The sequence below is a fragment of the Mya arenaria genome, chromosome 1 (assembly GCF_026914265.1).
Source record: "Mya arenaria isolate MELC-2E11 chromosome 1, ASM2691426v1".
In the NCBI taxonomy this organism is placed as follows: domain Eukaryota; kingdom Metazoa; phylum Mollusca; class Bivalvia; order Myida; family Myidae; genus Mya; species Mya arenaria.
This window is the reverse complement of record NC_069122.1, coordinates 49,169,599-49,183,133: the sequence shown is the minus strand read 5'-3', so window position 1 is coordinate 49,183,133 and position 13,535 is coordinate 49,169,599. Positions and strand designations below refer to the sequence as shown.

At 46.2% G+C, this 13,535-nt stretch overlaps 1 protein-coding gene across 1 annotated transcript in view; it reads right to left on the bottom strand.

Moving 5' to 3' along the window:
* LOC128203246 (uncharacterized) overlaps nucleotides 1-13,535 on the bottom strand; it is a 38,194-nt gene that overhangs the window by 12,462 nt on the left and 12,197 nt on the right. The window lies entirely within an intron of this gene.

Genomic DNA, 13,535 nt, shown 5'->3' with positions numbered 1-13,535 from the left:
TTGTGTTTCAGTGGCGAAATAAAAATATAAGACATTAGTGCATTTGTTCTAAATATCCTTTCACACGCAATTATGCAACATTTCTTAGGGTTTCCTTTCATGGGGTTGTTTGAAAGTTAAGAGAATTTTTATATTTATAAATTATACCGGTCATATTTTTGAGCGTCGTTATGCTTCTTTTGTTATAAAAATACGATTTCCGTGACTTGAATATGCTGTGCAGGAGGTAACTTGCACTGTCCGATTCTGCCGTTCTGCCGACTGTACAGCTATATGTCGGTATCGGGCCAATGTTGTGCCGACTATACAGCTATATGTCGGTATCGGGCCAATGTTGTGCCGACTGTACAGCTATATGTCGGTATCGGGCCAATGTTGTGCCGACTGTACAGCTATATGTCGGTATCGGGCCAATGTTGTGCCGACTGTACAGCTATATGTCGGTATCGGGCCAATGTTGTGCCGACTGTACAGCTATATGTCGGTATAGGGCCAATGTTGTGCCGACTGTACAGCTATATGTCGGTATAGGGCCAATGTTGTGCCGACTGTACAGCTATATGTCGGTATAGGGCCAATGTTGTGCCGACTGTACAGCTATATGTCGGTATAGGGCCAATGTTGTGCCGACTGTACAGCTATATGTCGGTATCGGGCCAATGTTGTGCCGACTGTACAGCTATATGTCGGTATCGGGCCAATGTTGTGCCGACTGTACAGCTATATGTCGGTATCGGGCCAATGTTGTGCCGACTGTACAGCTATATGTCGGTATCGGGCCAATGTTGTGCCGACTGTACAGCTATATGTCGGTATCGGGCCAATGTTGTGCCGACTGTACAGCTATATGTCGGTATCGGGCCAATGTTGTGCCGACTGTGCAGCTATATGTCGGTATAGGGCCAATGTTGTGCCGACTGTGCAGCTATATGTCGGTATAGGGCCAATGTTGTGCCGACTGTACAGCTATATGTCGGTATCGGGCCAATGTTGTGCCGACTGTACAGCTATATGTCGGTATCGGGCCAATGTTGTGCCGACTGTACAGCTATATGTCGGTATCGGGCCAATGTTGTGCCGACTGTACAGCTATATGTCGGTATCGGGCCGATGTTGTGCCGACTGTACAGCTATATGTCGGTATAGGGCCGATGTTGTGCCGACTGTACAGCTATATGTCGGTATAGGGCCGATGTTGTGCCGACTGTACAGCTATATGTCGGTATAGGGCCGATGTTGTGCCGACTGTACAGCTATATGTCGGTATAGGGCCAATGTTGTGCCGACTGTACAGCTATATGTCGGTATAGGGCCAATGTTGTGCCGACTGTACAGCTATATGTCGGTATAGGGCCAATGTTGTGCCGACTGTACAGCTATATGTCGGTATCGGGCCAATGTTGTGCCGACTGTACAGCTATATGTCGGTATCGGGCCGATGTTGTGCCGACTGTACAGCTATATGTCGGTATCGGGCCGATGTTGTGCCGACTGTACAGCTATATGTCGGTATAGGGCCGATGTTGTGCCGACTGTACAGCTATATGTCGGTATAGGGCCGATGTTGTGCCGACTGTACAGCTATATGTCGGTATAGGGCCGATGTTGTGCCGACTGTACAGCTATATGTCGGTATAGGGCCAATGTTGTGCCGACTGTACAGCTATATGTCGGTATAGGGCCAATGTTGTGCCGACTGTACAGCTATATGTCGGTATCGGGCCAATGTTGTGCCGACTGTACAGCTATATGTCGGTATCGGGCCAATGTTGTGCCGACTGTACAGCTATATGTCGGTATCGGGCCAATGTTGTGCCGACTGTACAGCTATATGTCGGTATCGGGCCAATGTTGTGCCGACTGTGCAGCTATATGTCGGTATCGGGCCAATGTTGTGCCGACTGTGCAGCTATATGTCGGTATCGGGCCAATGTTGTGCCGACTGTACAGCTATATGTCGGTATCGGGCCAATGTTGTGCCGACTGTACAGCTATATGTCGGTATCGGGCCAATGTTGTGCCGACTGTACAGCTATATGTCGGTATCGGGCCAATGTTGTGCCGACTGTACAGCTATATGTCGGTATAGGGCCAATGTTGTGCCGACTGTACAGCTATATGTCGGTATAGGGCCAATGTTGTGCCGACTGTACAGCTATATGTCGGTATAGGGCCAATGTTGTGCCGACTGTACAGCTATATGTCGGTATCGGGCCAATGTTGTGCCGACTGTACAGCTATATGTCGGTATCGGGCCAATGTTGTGCCGACTGTACAGCTATATGTCGGTATAGGGCCAATGTTGTGCCGACTGTACAGCTATATGTCGGTATCGGGCCAATGTTGTGCCGACTGTACAGCTATATGTCGGTATCGGGCCAATGTTGTGCCGACTGTGCAGCTATATGTCGGTATCGGGCCAATGTTGTGCCGACTGTGCAGCTATATGTCGGTATCGGGCCAATGTTGTGCCGACTGTGCAGCTATATGTCGGTATCGGGCCAATGTTGTGCCGACTGTGCAGCTATATGTCGGTATCGGGCCAATGTTGTGCAGACTGTACAGCTATATGTCGGTATCGGGCCAATGTTGTGCCGACTGTACAGCTATATGTCGGTATCGGGCCAATGTTGTGCCGACTGTACAGCTATATGTCGGTATCGGGCCAATGTTGTGCCGACTGTACAGCTATATGTCGGTATCGGGCCAATGTTGTGCCGACTGTACAGCTATATGTCGGTATCGGGCCAATGTTGTGCCGACTGTACAGCTATATGTCGGTATCGGGCCAATGTTGTGCCGACTGTACAGCTATATGTCGGTATCGGGCCAATGTTGTGCCGACTGTACAGCTATATGTCGGTATCGGGCCAATGTTGTGCCGACTGTACAGCTATATGTCGGTATCGGGCCAATGTTGTGCCGACTGTACAGCTATATGTCGGTATCGGGCCAATGTTGTGCCGACTGTACAGCTATATGTCGGTATCGGGCCAATGTTGTGCCGACTGTACAGCTATATGTCGGTATCGGGCCAATGTTGTGCCGACTGTACAGCTATATGTCGGTATCGGGCCAATGTTGTGCCGACTGTACAGCTATATGTCGGTATCGGGCCAATGTTGTGCCGACTGTACAGCTATATGTCGGTATCGGGCCAATGTTGTGCCGACTGTACAGCTATATGTCGGTATCGGGCCAATGTTGTGCCGACTGTACAGCTATATGTCGGTATCGGGCCAATGTTGTGCCGACTGTACAGCTATATGTCGGTATCGGGCCAATGTTGTGCCGACTGTACAGCTATATGTCGGTATCGGGCCAATGTTGTGCCGACTGTACAGCTATATGTCGGTATCGGGCCAATGTTGTGCCGACTGTACAGCTATATGTCGGTATCGGGCCAATGTTGTGCCGACTGTACAGCTATATGTCGGTATCGGGCCAATGTTGTGCCGACTGTACAGCTATATGTCGGTATCGGGCCAATGTTGTGCCGACTGTACAGCTATATGTCGGTATCGGGCCAATGTTGTGCCGACTGTACAGCTATATGTCGGTATCGGGCCAATGTTGTGCCGACTGTACAGCTATATGTCGGTATCGGGCCAATGTTGTGCCGACTGTACAGCTATATGTCGGTATCGGGCCAATGTTGTGCCGACTGTACAGCTATATGTCGGTATAGGGCCAATGTTGTGCCGACTGTACAGCTATATGTCGGTATAGGGCCAATGTTGTGCCGACTGTACAGCTATATGTCGGTATAGGGCCAATGTTGTGCCGACTGTTTAGGGCCAATGTTGTGCTGACTGTACAGCTATATGTCGGTATAGGGCCAATGTTGTGCTGACTGTACAGCTATATGTCGGTATAGGGCCAATGTTGTGCTGACTGTACAGCTATATGTCGGTATCGGGCCAATGTTGTGCTGACTGTACAGCTATATGTCGGTATCGGGCCAATGTTGTGCTGACTGTACAGCTATATGTCGGTATCGGGCCAATGTTGTGCTGACTGTACAGCTATATGTCGGTATCGGGCCAATGTTGTGCCGACTGTAAAGCTATATGTCGGTATCAGGCCAATGTTGTGCCGACTGTACAGCTATATGTCGGTATCGGGCCAATGTTGTGCCGACTGTACAGCTATATGTCGGTATAGGGCCAATGTTGTGCCGACTGTACAGCTATATGTCGGTATCGGGCCAATGTTGTGCCGACTGTACAGCTATATGTCGGTATCGGGCCAATGTTGTGCCGACTGTACAGCTATATGTCGGTATCGGGCCAATGTTGTGCCGACTGTACAGCTATATGTCGGTATCGGGCCAATGTTGTGCCGACTGTACAGCTATATGTCGGTATAGGGCCAATGTTGTGCCGACTGTACAGCTATATGTCGGTATAGGGCCAATGTTGTGCCGACTGTACGGCTATATGTCGGTATAGGGCCAATGTTGTGCCGACTGTACGGCTATATGTCGGTATCGGGCCAATGTTGTGCCGACTGTACAGCTATATGTCGGTATCGGGCCAATGTTGTGCCGACTGTACAGCTATATGTCGGTATCGGGCCAATGTTGTGCCGACTGTACAGCTATATGTCGGTATCGGGCCAATGTTGTGCCGACTGTACAGCTATATGTCGGTATCGGGCCAATGTTGTGCCGACTGTACAGCTATATGTCGGTATCGGGCCAATGTTGTGCTGACTGGCTATATGTCGGTATCGGGCCAATGTTGTGCCGACTGTACGGCTATATGTCGGTATCGGGCCAATGTTGTGCCGACTGTACGGCTATATGTCGGTATCGGGCCAATGTTGTGCCGACTGTACGGCTATATGTCGGTATAGGGCCAATGTTGTGCCGACTGTACAGCTATATGTCGGTATCGGGCCAATGTTGTGCCGACTGTACGGCTATATGTCGGTATCGGGCCAATGTTGTGCCGACTGTACAGCTATATGTCGGTATAGGGCCAATGTTGTGCCGACTGTACAGCTATATGTCGGTATAGGGCCAATGTTGTGCCGACTGTACAGCTATATGTCGGTATCGGGCCAATGTTGTGCCGACTGTACAGCTATATGTCGGTATCGGGCCAATGTTGTGCCGACTGTACAGCTATATGTCGGTATCGGGCCAATGTTGTGCCGACTGTACAGCTATATGTCGGTATCGGGCCAATGTTGTGCCGACTGTACAGCTATATGTCGGTATCGGGCCAATGTTGTGCCGACTGTACAGCTATATGTCGGTATAGGGCCAATGTTGTGCCGACTGTACAGCTATATGTCGGTATAGGGCCAATGTTGTGCCGACTGTACAGCTATATGTCGGTATAGGGCCAATGTTGTGCCGACTGTACAGCTATATGTCGGTATAGGGCCAATGTTGTGCCGACTGTACAGCTATATGTCGGTATAGGGCCAATGTTGTGCCGACTGTTTAGGGCCAATGTTGTGCTGACTGTACAGCTATATGTCGGTATAGGGCCAATGTTGTGCTGACTGTACAGCTATATGTCGGTATAGGGCCAATGTTGTGCTGACTGTACAGCTATATGTCGGTATCGGGCCAATGTTGTGCTGACTGTACAGCTATATGTCGGTATCGGGCCAATGTTGTGCTGACTGTACAGCTATATGTCGGTATCGGGCCAATGTTGTGCTGACTGTACAGCTATATGTCGGTATCGGGCCAATGTTGTGCCGACTGTAAAGCTATATGTCGGTATCAGGCCAATGTTGTGCCGACTGTACAGCTATATGTCGGTATCGGGCCAATGTTGTGCCGACTGTATTATAGGGCCAATGTTGTGCCGACTGTACAGCTATATGTCGGTATCGGGCCAATGTTGTGCCGACTGTACAGCTATATGTCGGTATCGGGCCAATGTTGTGCCGACTGTACAGCTATATGTCGGTATCGGGCCAATGTTGTGCCGACTGTACAGCTATATGTCGGTATCGGGCCAATGTTGTGCCGACTGTACAGCTATATGTCGGTATAGGGCCAATGTTGTGCCGACTGTACGGCTATATGTCGGTATAGGGCCAATGTTGTGCCGACTGTACGGCTATATGTCGGTATAGGGCCAATGTTGTGCCGACTGTACGGCTATATGTCGGTATCGGGCCAATGTTGTGCCGACTGTACAGCTATATGTCGGTATCGGGCCAATGTTGTGCCGACTGTACAGCTATATGTCGGTATCGGGCCAATGTTGTGCCGACTGTACAGCTATATGTCGGTATCGGGCCAATGTTGTGCCGACTGTACAGCTATATGTCGGTATCGGGCCAATGTTGTGCCGACTGTACAGCTATATGTCGGTATCGGGCCAATGTTGTGCTGACTGGCTATATGTCGGTATCGGGCCAATGTTGTGCCGACTGTACGGCTATATGTCGGTATCGGGCCAATGTTGTGCCGACTGTACGGCTATATGTCGGTATCGGGCCAATGTTGTGCCGACTGTACGGCTATATGTCGGTATAGGGCCAATGTTGTGCCGACTGTACAGCTATATGTCGGTATCGGGCCAATGTTGTGCCGACTGTACGGCTATATGTCGGTATCGGGCCAATGTTGTGCCGACTGTACAGCTATATGTCGGTATCGGGCCAATGTTGTGCCGACTGTACAGCTATATGTCGGTATAGGGCCAATGTTGTGCCGACTGTACAGCTATATGTCGGTATCGGGCCAATGTTGTGCCGACTGTACAGCTATATGTCGGTATAGGGCCAATGTTGTACCGACTGTACAGCTATATGTCGGTATAGGGCCAATGTTGTACCGACTGTACAGCTATATGTCGGTATAGGGCCAATGTTGTGCCGACTGTACGGCTATATGTCGGTATAGGGCCAATGTTGTGCCGACTGTACGGCTATATGTCGGTATCGGGCCAATGTTGTGCCGACTGTACGGCTATATGTCGGTATAGGGCCAATGTTGTACCGACTGTACAGCTATATGTCGGTATAGGGCCAATGTTGTGCCGACTGTACGGCTATATGTCGGTATAGGGCCAATGTTGTGCCGACTGTACGGCTATATGTCGGTATCGGGCCAATGTTGTGCCGACTGTACGGCTATATGTCGGTATAGGGCCAATGTTGTGCCGACTGTACAGCTATATGTCGGTATAGGGCCAATGTTGTGCCGACTGTACAGCTATATGTCGGTATAGGGCCAATGTTGTGCCGACTGTACGGCTATATGTCGGTATAGGGCCAATGTTGTGCCGACTGTACGGCTATATGTCGGTATAGGGTCAATGTTGTGCCGACTGTACGGCTATATGTCGGTATAGGGCCAATGTTGTGCCGACTGTACGGCTATATGTCGGTATCGGGACAATGTTGTGCCGACTGTACGGCTATATGTCGGTATCGGGACAATGTTGTGCCGACTGTACAGCTATATGTCTGTATCGGGACAATGTTGTGCCGACTGTACAGCTATATGTCGGTATCGGGCCAATGTTGTGCCGACTGTACAGCTATATGTCGGTATAGGGCCAATGTTGTGCCGACTGTACAGCTATATGTCGGTATAGGGCCAATGTTGTGCCGACTGTACAGCTATATGTCGGTATAGGGCCAATGTTGTGCCGACTGTACAGCTTTATGTCGGTATAGGGCCAATGTTGTGCCGACTGTACAGTTATATGTCGGTATAGGGCCAATGTTGTGCCGACTGTACAGCTATATGTCGGTATAGGGCCAATGTTGTGCCGACTGTACAGCTATATGTCGGTATAGGGCCAATGTTGTGCCGACTGTACAGCTATATGTCGGTATAGGGCCAATGTTGTGCCGACTGTACAGCTATATGTCGGTATAGGGCCAATGTTGTGCCGACTGTACAGCTATATGTCGGTATAGGGCCAATGTTGTGCCGACTGTACAGCTATATGTCGGTATAGGGCCAATGTTGTGCCGACTGTACAGCTATATGTCGGTATAGGGCCAATGTTGTGCCGACTGTACAGCTATATGTCGGTATAGGGCCAATGTTGTGCCGACTGTACAGCTATATGTCGGTATAGGGCCAATGTTGTGCCGACTGTACAGCTATATGTCGGTATCGGGCCAATGTTGTGCCGACTGTACAGCTATATGTCGGTATCGGGCCAATGTTGTGCCGACTGTACAGCTATATGTCGGTATCGGGCCAATGTTGTGCCGACTGTACAGCTATATGTCGGTATCGGGCCAATGTTGTGCCGACTGTACAGCTATATGTCGGTATCGGGCCAATGTTGTGCCGACTGTACAGCTATATGTCGGTATCGGGCCAATGTTGTGCCGACTGTACAGCTATATGTCGGTATCGGGCCAATGTTGTGCCGACTGTACAGCTATATGTCGGTATAGGGCCAATGTTGTGCCGACTGTACAGCTATATGTCGGTATAGGGCCAATGTTGTGCCGACTGTACAGCTATATGTCGGTATAGGGCCAATGTTGTGCCGACTGTACAGCTATATGTCGGTATAGGGCCAATGTTGTGCCGACTGTACAGCTATATGTCGGTATCGGGCCAATGTTGTGCCGACTGTACAGCTATATGTCGGTATCGGGCCAATGTTGTGCCGACTGTACAGCTATATGTCGGTATCGGGCCAATGTTGTGCCGACTGTGCAGCTATATGTCGGTATCGGGCCAATGTTGTGCCGACTGTACAGCTATATGTCGGTATCGGGCCAATGTTGTGCCGACTGTACAGCTATATGTCGGTATCGGGCCAATGTTGTGCCGACTGTACAGCTATATGTCGGTATCGGGCCAATGTTGTGCCGACTGTACAGCTATATGTCGGTATCGGGCCAATGTTGTGCCGACTGTACAGCTATATGTCGGTATCGGGCCAATGTTGTGCCGACTGTGCAGCTATATGTCGGTATCGGGCCAATGTTGTGCCGACTGTGCAGCTATATGTCGGTATCGGGCCAATGTTGTGCCGACTGTGCAGCTATATGTCGGTATCGGGCCAATGTTGTGCCGACTGTGCAGCTATATGTCGGTATCGGGCCAATGTTGTGCCGACTGTGCAGCTATATGTCGGTATCGGGCCAATGTTGTGCCGACTGTGCAGCTATATGTCGGTATCGGGCCAATGTTGTGCCGACTGTGCAGCTATATGTCGGTATCGGGCCAATGTTGTGCCGACTGTGCAGCTATATGTCGGTATAGGGCCAATGTTGTGCCGACTGTGCAGCTATATGTCGGTATAGGGCCAATGTTGTGCCGACTGTACAGCTATATGTCGGTATCGGGCCAATGTTGTGCCGACTGTACAGCTATATGTCGGTATCGGGCCAATGTTGTGCCGACTGTACAGCTATATGTCGGTATCGGGCCAATGTTGTGCCGACTGTACAGCTATATGTCGGTATCGGGCCAATGTTGTGCCGACTGTACAGCTATATGTCGGTATCGGGCCAATGTTGTGCCGACTGTACAGCTATATGTCGGTATCGGGCCAATGTTGTGCCGACTGTACAGCTATATGTCGGTATCGGGCCAATGTTGTGCCGACTGTACAGCTATATGTCGGTATAGGGCCAATGTTGTGCCGACTGTACAGCTATATGTCGGTATAGGGCCAATGTTGTGCCGACTGTACGGCTATATGTCGGTATCGGGCCAATGTTGTGCCGACTGTACAGCTATATGTCGGTATCGGGCCAATGTTGTGCCGACTGTGCAGCTATATTTCGGTATAGGGCCAATGTTGTGCCGACTGTGCAGCTATATGTCGGTATAGGGCCAATGTTGTGCCGACTGTGCAGCTATATGTCGGTATCGGGCCAATGTTGTGCCGACTGTGCAGCTATATGTCGGTATCGGGCCAATGTTGTGCCGACTGTACAGCTATATGTCGGTATAGGGCCAATGTTGTGCTGACTGTAAACTAGATAAATAGAGATCGGCATGGGTCTAATTCTCATTGTCGCAAAGCGTTTCAAAACATTACAAAACATAACATAACATATATTAGTACACGAACACTTTTTCTTTGACATATACATAATTCATAAATATATTAGCATTACAATTATAAAAGGTAGTGATCGACATTTATTACATTAAATACTAATTAACATTTTAAACTACTAAACTAAATAGTACCACGATATAGGGGATATTATGATAGGACGCTTTCTGGTGACCTGTATCATGTCGAGTTCGGTGTGTAATCACGTATCCGTCGAAACCGCAGGTCGAGACGGATACATGTTTACTCACCGACCGAGAACTGATGCAGGTCACCAGAAAAGCGTTTTATCGTAATATTCCATTTATTATGTACCTGCCCAATTAATTATTCATTTTTTTTCGGTTTCAATTTGATTTAATTTTACCGCCATCTGTCAAAGGCGCGTATGAATTCGAATGTGTTACGTAGTTTTGTGTTATTGGGCAAAATAAGAACAAGATGATTTATGTTTTAGCAAAATTAATAAATTGCTTATACGAAAAAAGTTATTAAACGTCACAGCACAAAATACAGAAGAACAAAACAGCGGTACTTATTTTACGAGTATACACTAATCGTCATTTCCTGTAGACGTAAAGCGGCCATTTTAAACCAAGTAAATATTCGTGGGATTTTTCGACAAAATATGAAAAATTGAGGGAAGTTCGTGAATTAATCGCTTTTTTCTATCGATGACGCGAGTTCGCCTTTTTGTATTGGCGAGCTGCTCATATTTATGATAATGAACATTGATAATGCAACAATTTATGTAGTTCGAAATTGCAAACAACTAGTTCACTTGTCCAATGTTGTGTATATAAAACCATGCATTTTTTGACATTTGTATTGTACTTTGGTATCAACTAAACCTGCTGTATATATGTTATGCTCTCCATGTTTGGAGGAAATAAAAGATCTATCTATGTGTTAAGTAGCTGTCTAGATAGATTGGAAGTGTTCTCTTCTTCGTTCTTATCCTTCTTTGAAGAACATGAGAACCATGTTCCTAAATAAACCTGCTCCTTGATCGTGAGTAAAGTTAGTTAATTTAATGTATTTAAAATTGACAGGTTTTACCGGCTTTTTTGGTCACACTATTATCAGCAACCCGGAAGTAGTTCCGAAATAACACACGGTACTCGCATGATACGGAATCAGAAAACGACAGTATGGTGATACGGATTTTTCAATACGGCGTGCTGTATTTTCACTGTTGGATATGGAAAAGAAAACTTGATAGGCATATAATAAAGTACAATATCATACCATGACAAATAATATTTTGATTATCATAAACATGCTGTAACAAATAGCAATTCTGGAATATAAGTATATTCCATGGCCGCTCGTGTAAGATGGGTTCATTCCGACCCGAGCGTACGGTGTTTTGCGGATACGAGGTTTATCGAGTTCCCGCAAAACACCCTGCGCGGGGGTCGGGATGAACCTATCTTACACGAGCGGCTATGGTAGATGCCTTTTCTCCCACCTCAGTTAAACAAAATTAGGGAAATATATTTTTTGCTGGAACTCTTTTTTGCTTAGTGAAAATAATTACGTATGGATATGCGATAATTCGCGGTTGTCATGGATATGCGCGCAGTGATTCAGATTATGTTTATAGTAAAATCGGTCTATAAATAGTTCCAAGGAGAGTGAAGAATTATTTCTTGAAAGGTGCGTAAAACCTGTTTGATAGCCACATTTGAAGCGATAAATAATTAATAAGCGTTCTTAATATTGCCACAAGACAAGGTTTCAATGATGCTACAGACGACAGTCTTCAATAAGGGAGGTAATTACAATATGGTGACCATTATAAAAGAGTTCCATGCTGATCTGAGGTGTGAGAATATTTAATATTTGAAGTTAAAAAATGACTTTTATATTCTAGATATTAGAGGAACAAGCTAGTGCCATTATCAATATCGAACGCTTATGAAACTCATATAATCAGCATATTTAACTGAATGATACAATCTAATTAGGCATGCGTTCTATTAATTATTTTCTGGGAATTCTCATCAATCGGTCACATTTATATTTAAGACTGAATTTTTCGCTCTTTTCTTTCTATCAGGTTTTTATTTTTCGTACGTTTAAAGCTATACTTTTACAGATTTACCTTTAGACAACCCTTTTTATTTTTTTGTCTTGGAATGAGCCAATTTTTACGTAAATATCTGCAAATCAGTGATAAAAGACTGCTGACACAAAATATCAGATGTCAGATTTCTATATTTCCTTTGGAAAATTAATGCTTTATTGCTAAAAGCGTTACTAACGGTTAAAGAAAAATGCATAAAACATCAATTTTTGAACTTAAATATAAAAATCTGCTGTCTTAATTTTGTCAGCAGTCTTATAAGACTGGTTGCCATGCATTTTCGCATAAATTGGCTCTTTCCAAGAAAAAAGAAATAAAAAAGTTCAATTTGTGAAAGTGCAGCTTTAAAGCAAAAATGCGCGGCAATATAAAATAAATACTGCCTGTTAATCCTTGTTAGGAGTGTTACACCCCTATACTCAAATACATGCTGATCGACGATTTTTTTCGGGGGAGTTGCGCTGTAAGACTGGTGCCCTCAATGCACTGTATGACTGGTGCCCTCAATGCGCTGTAAGACTGGTACCCTCAATGCGCTGTAAGACTGGTGGCCTCAATGCGCTGTAAGACTGGTGCCCTCAATGCGCTTGAAGACTAGTGCCCTCAATGCACTGTAAGACTGGTGCTCTCAATGCGCTGTAAGACTGGTGCCCTCAATGCGCTGTAAGACTGGTGCCCTAAATGCGCTGTAAGACTGGTACCCTCAATGCGCTGTAAGACTGGTGCCCTCAATGCGCTGTAAGACTGGTGCCCTCAATAAGATGCAGGTTATATCCATGGGGATAACACGCAACCATACATGAATAGATAAAACGTAATTATCCATGGACAAATGAAATGACAAATAAAAACATAAATAGGCAAAAACAGTATCATGTAAGGGAAATATATAGAGGGTAATATTCGTTTCGGTACAAGATCGTAATAAAAAATACATGATTCACCCAGTAAATACCATATGCTATATCTCACGAGTGACGTAGCCACGAATAAACTATTCATTTTTGGTTTTCTCGAAGTGATAATAAACTAAAGCAAAACAGGTTTTTTTGTTAATTTATTATAAATTGGACATATACAAATGTTTTTTTTTTAGTTTATCCGAAAGAAAGCGTGAAAGGCACGCAAATATCTTGTCTATCGTTTCAAAAATGACGTCTTTGAAATTGTTTCCCAGCAATGTAATGACAGCAAACTAAAGTTCCAAAACAGGGAACAATATCAAATTGTTATTTAACTGTTTGAATGTGTAAGATATCATTTTAATTGATAAATCACCGGAAAGCATTTACTGAAACCTGCTACACCATACTATCAAATTGTGAAGGTACATCAATTTTTTGCATTCAACACTTATAACAACTCTACTACAGTAAAATCTCTATATGCGACCACGACGTTTTTACGACCACTCCGCTAATGAGACCGAT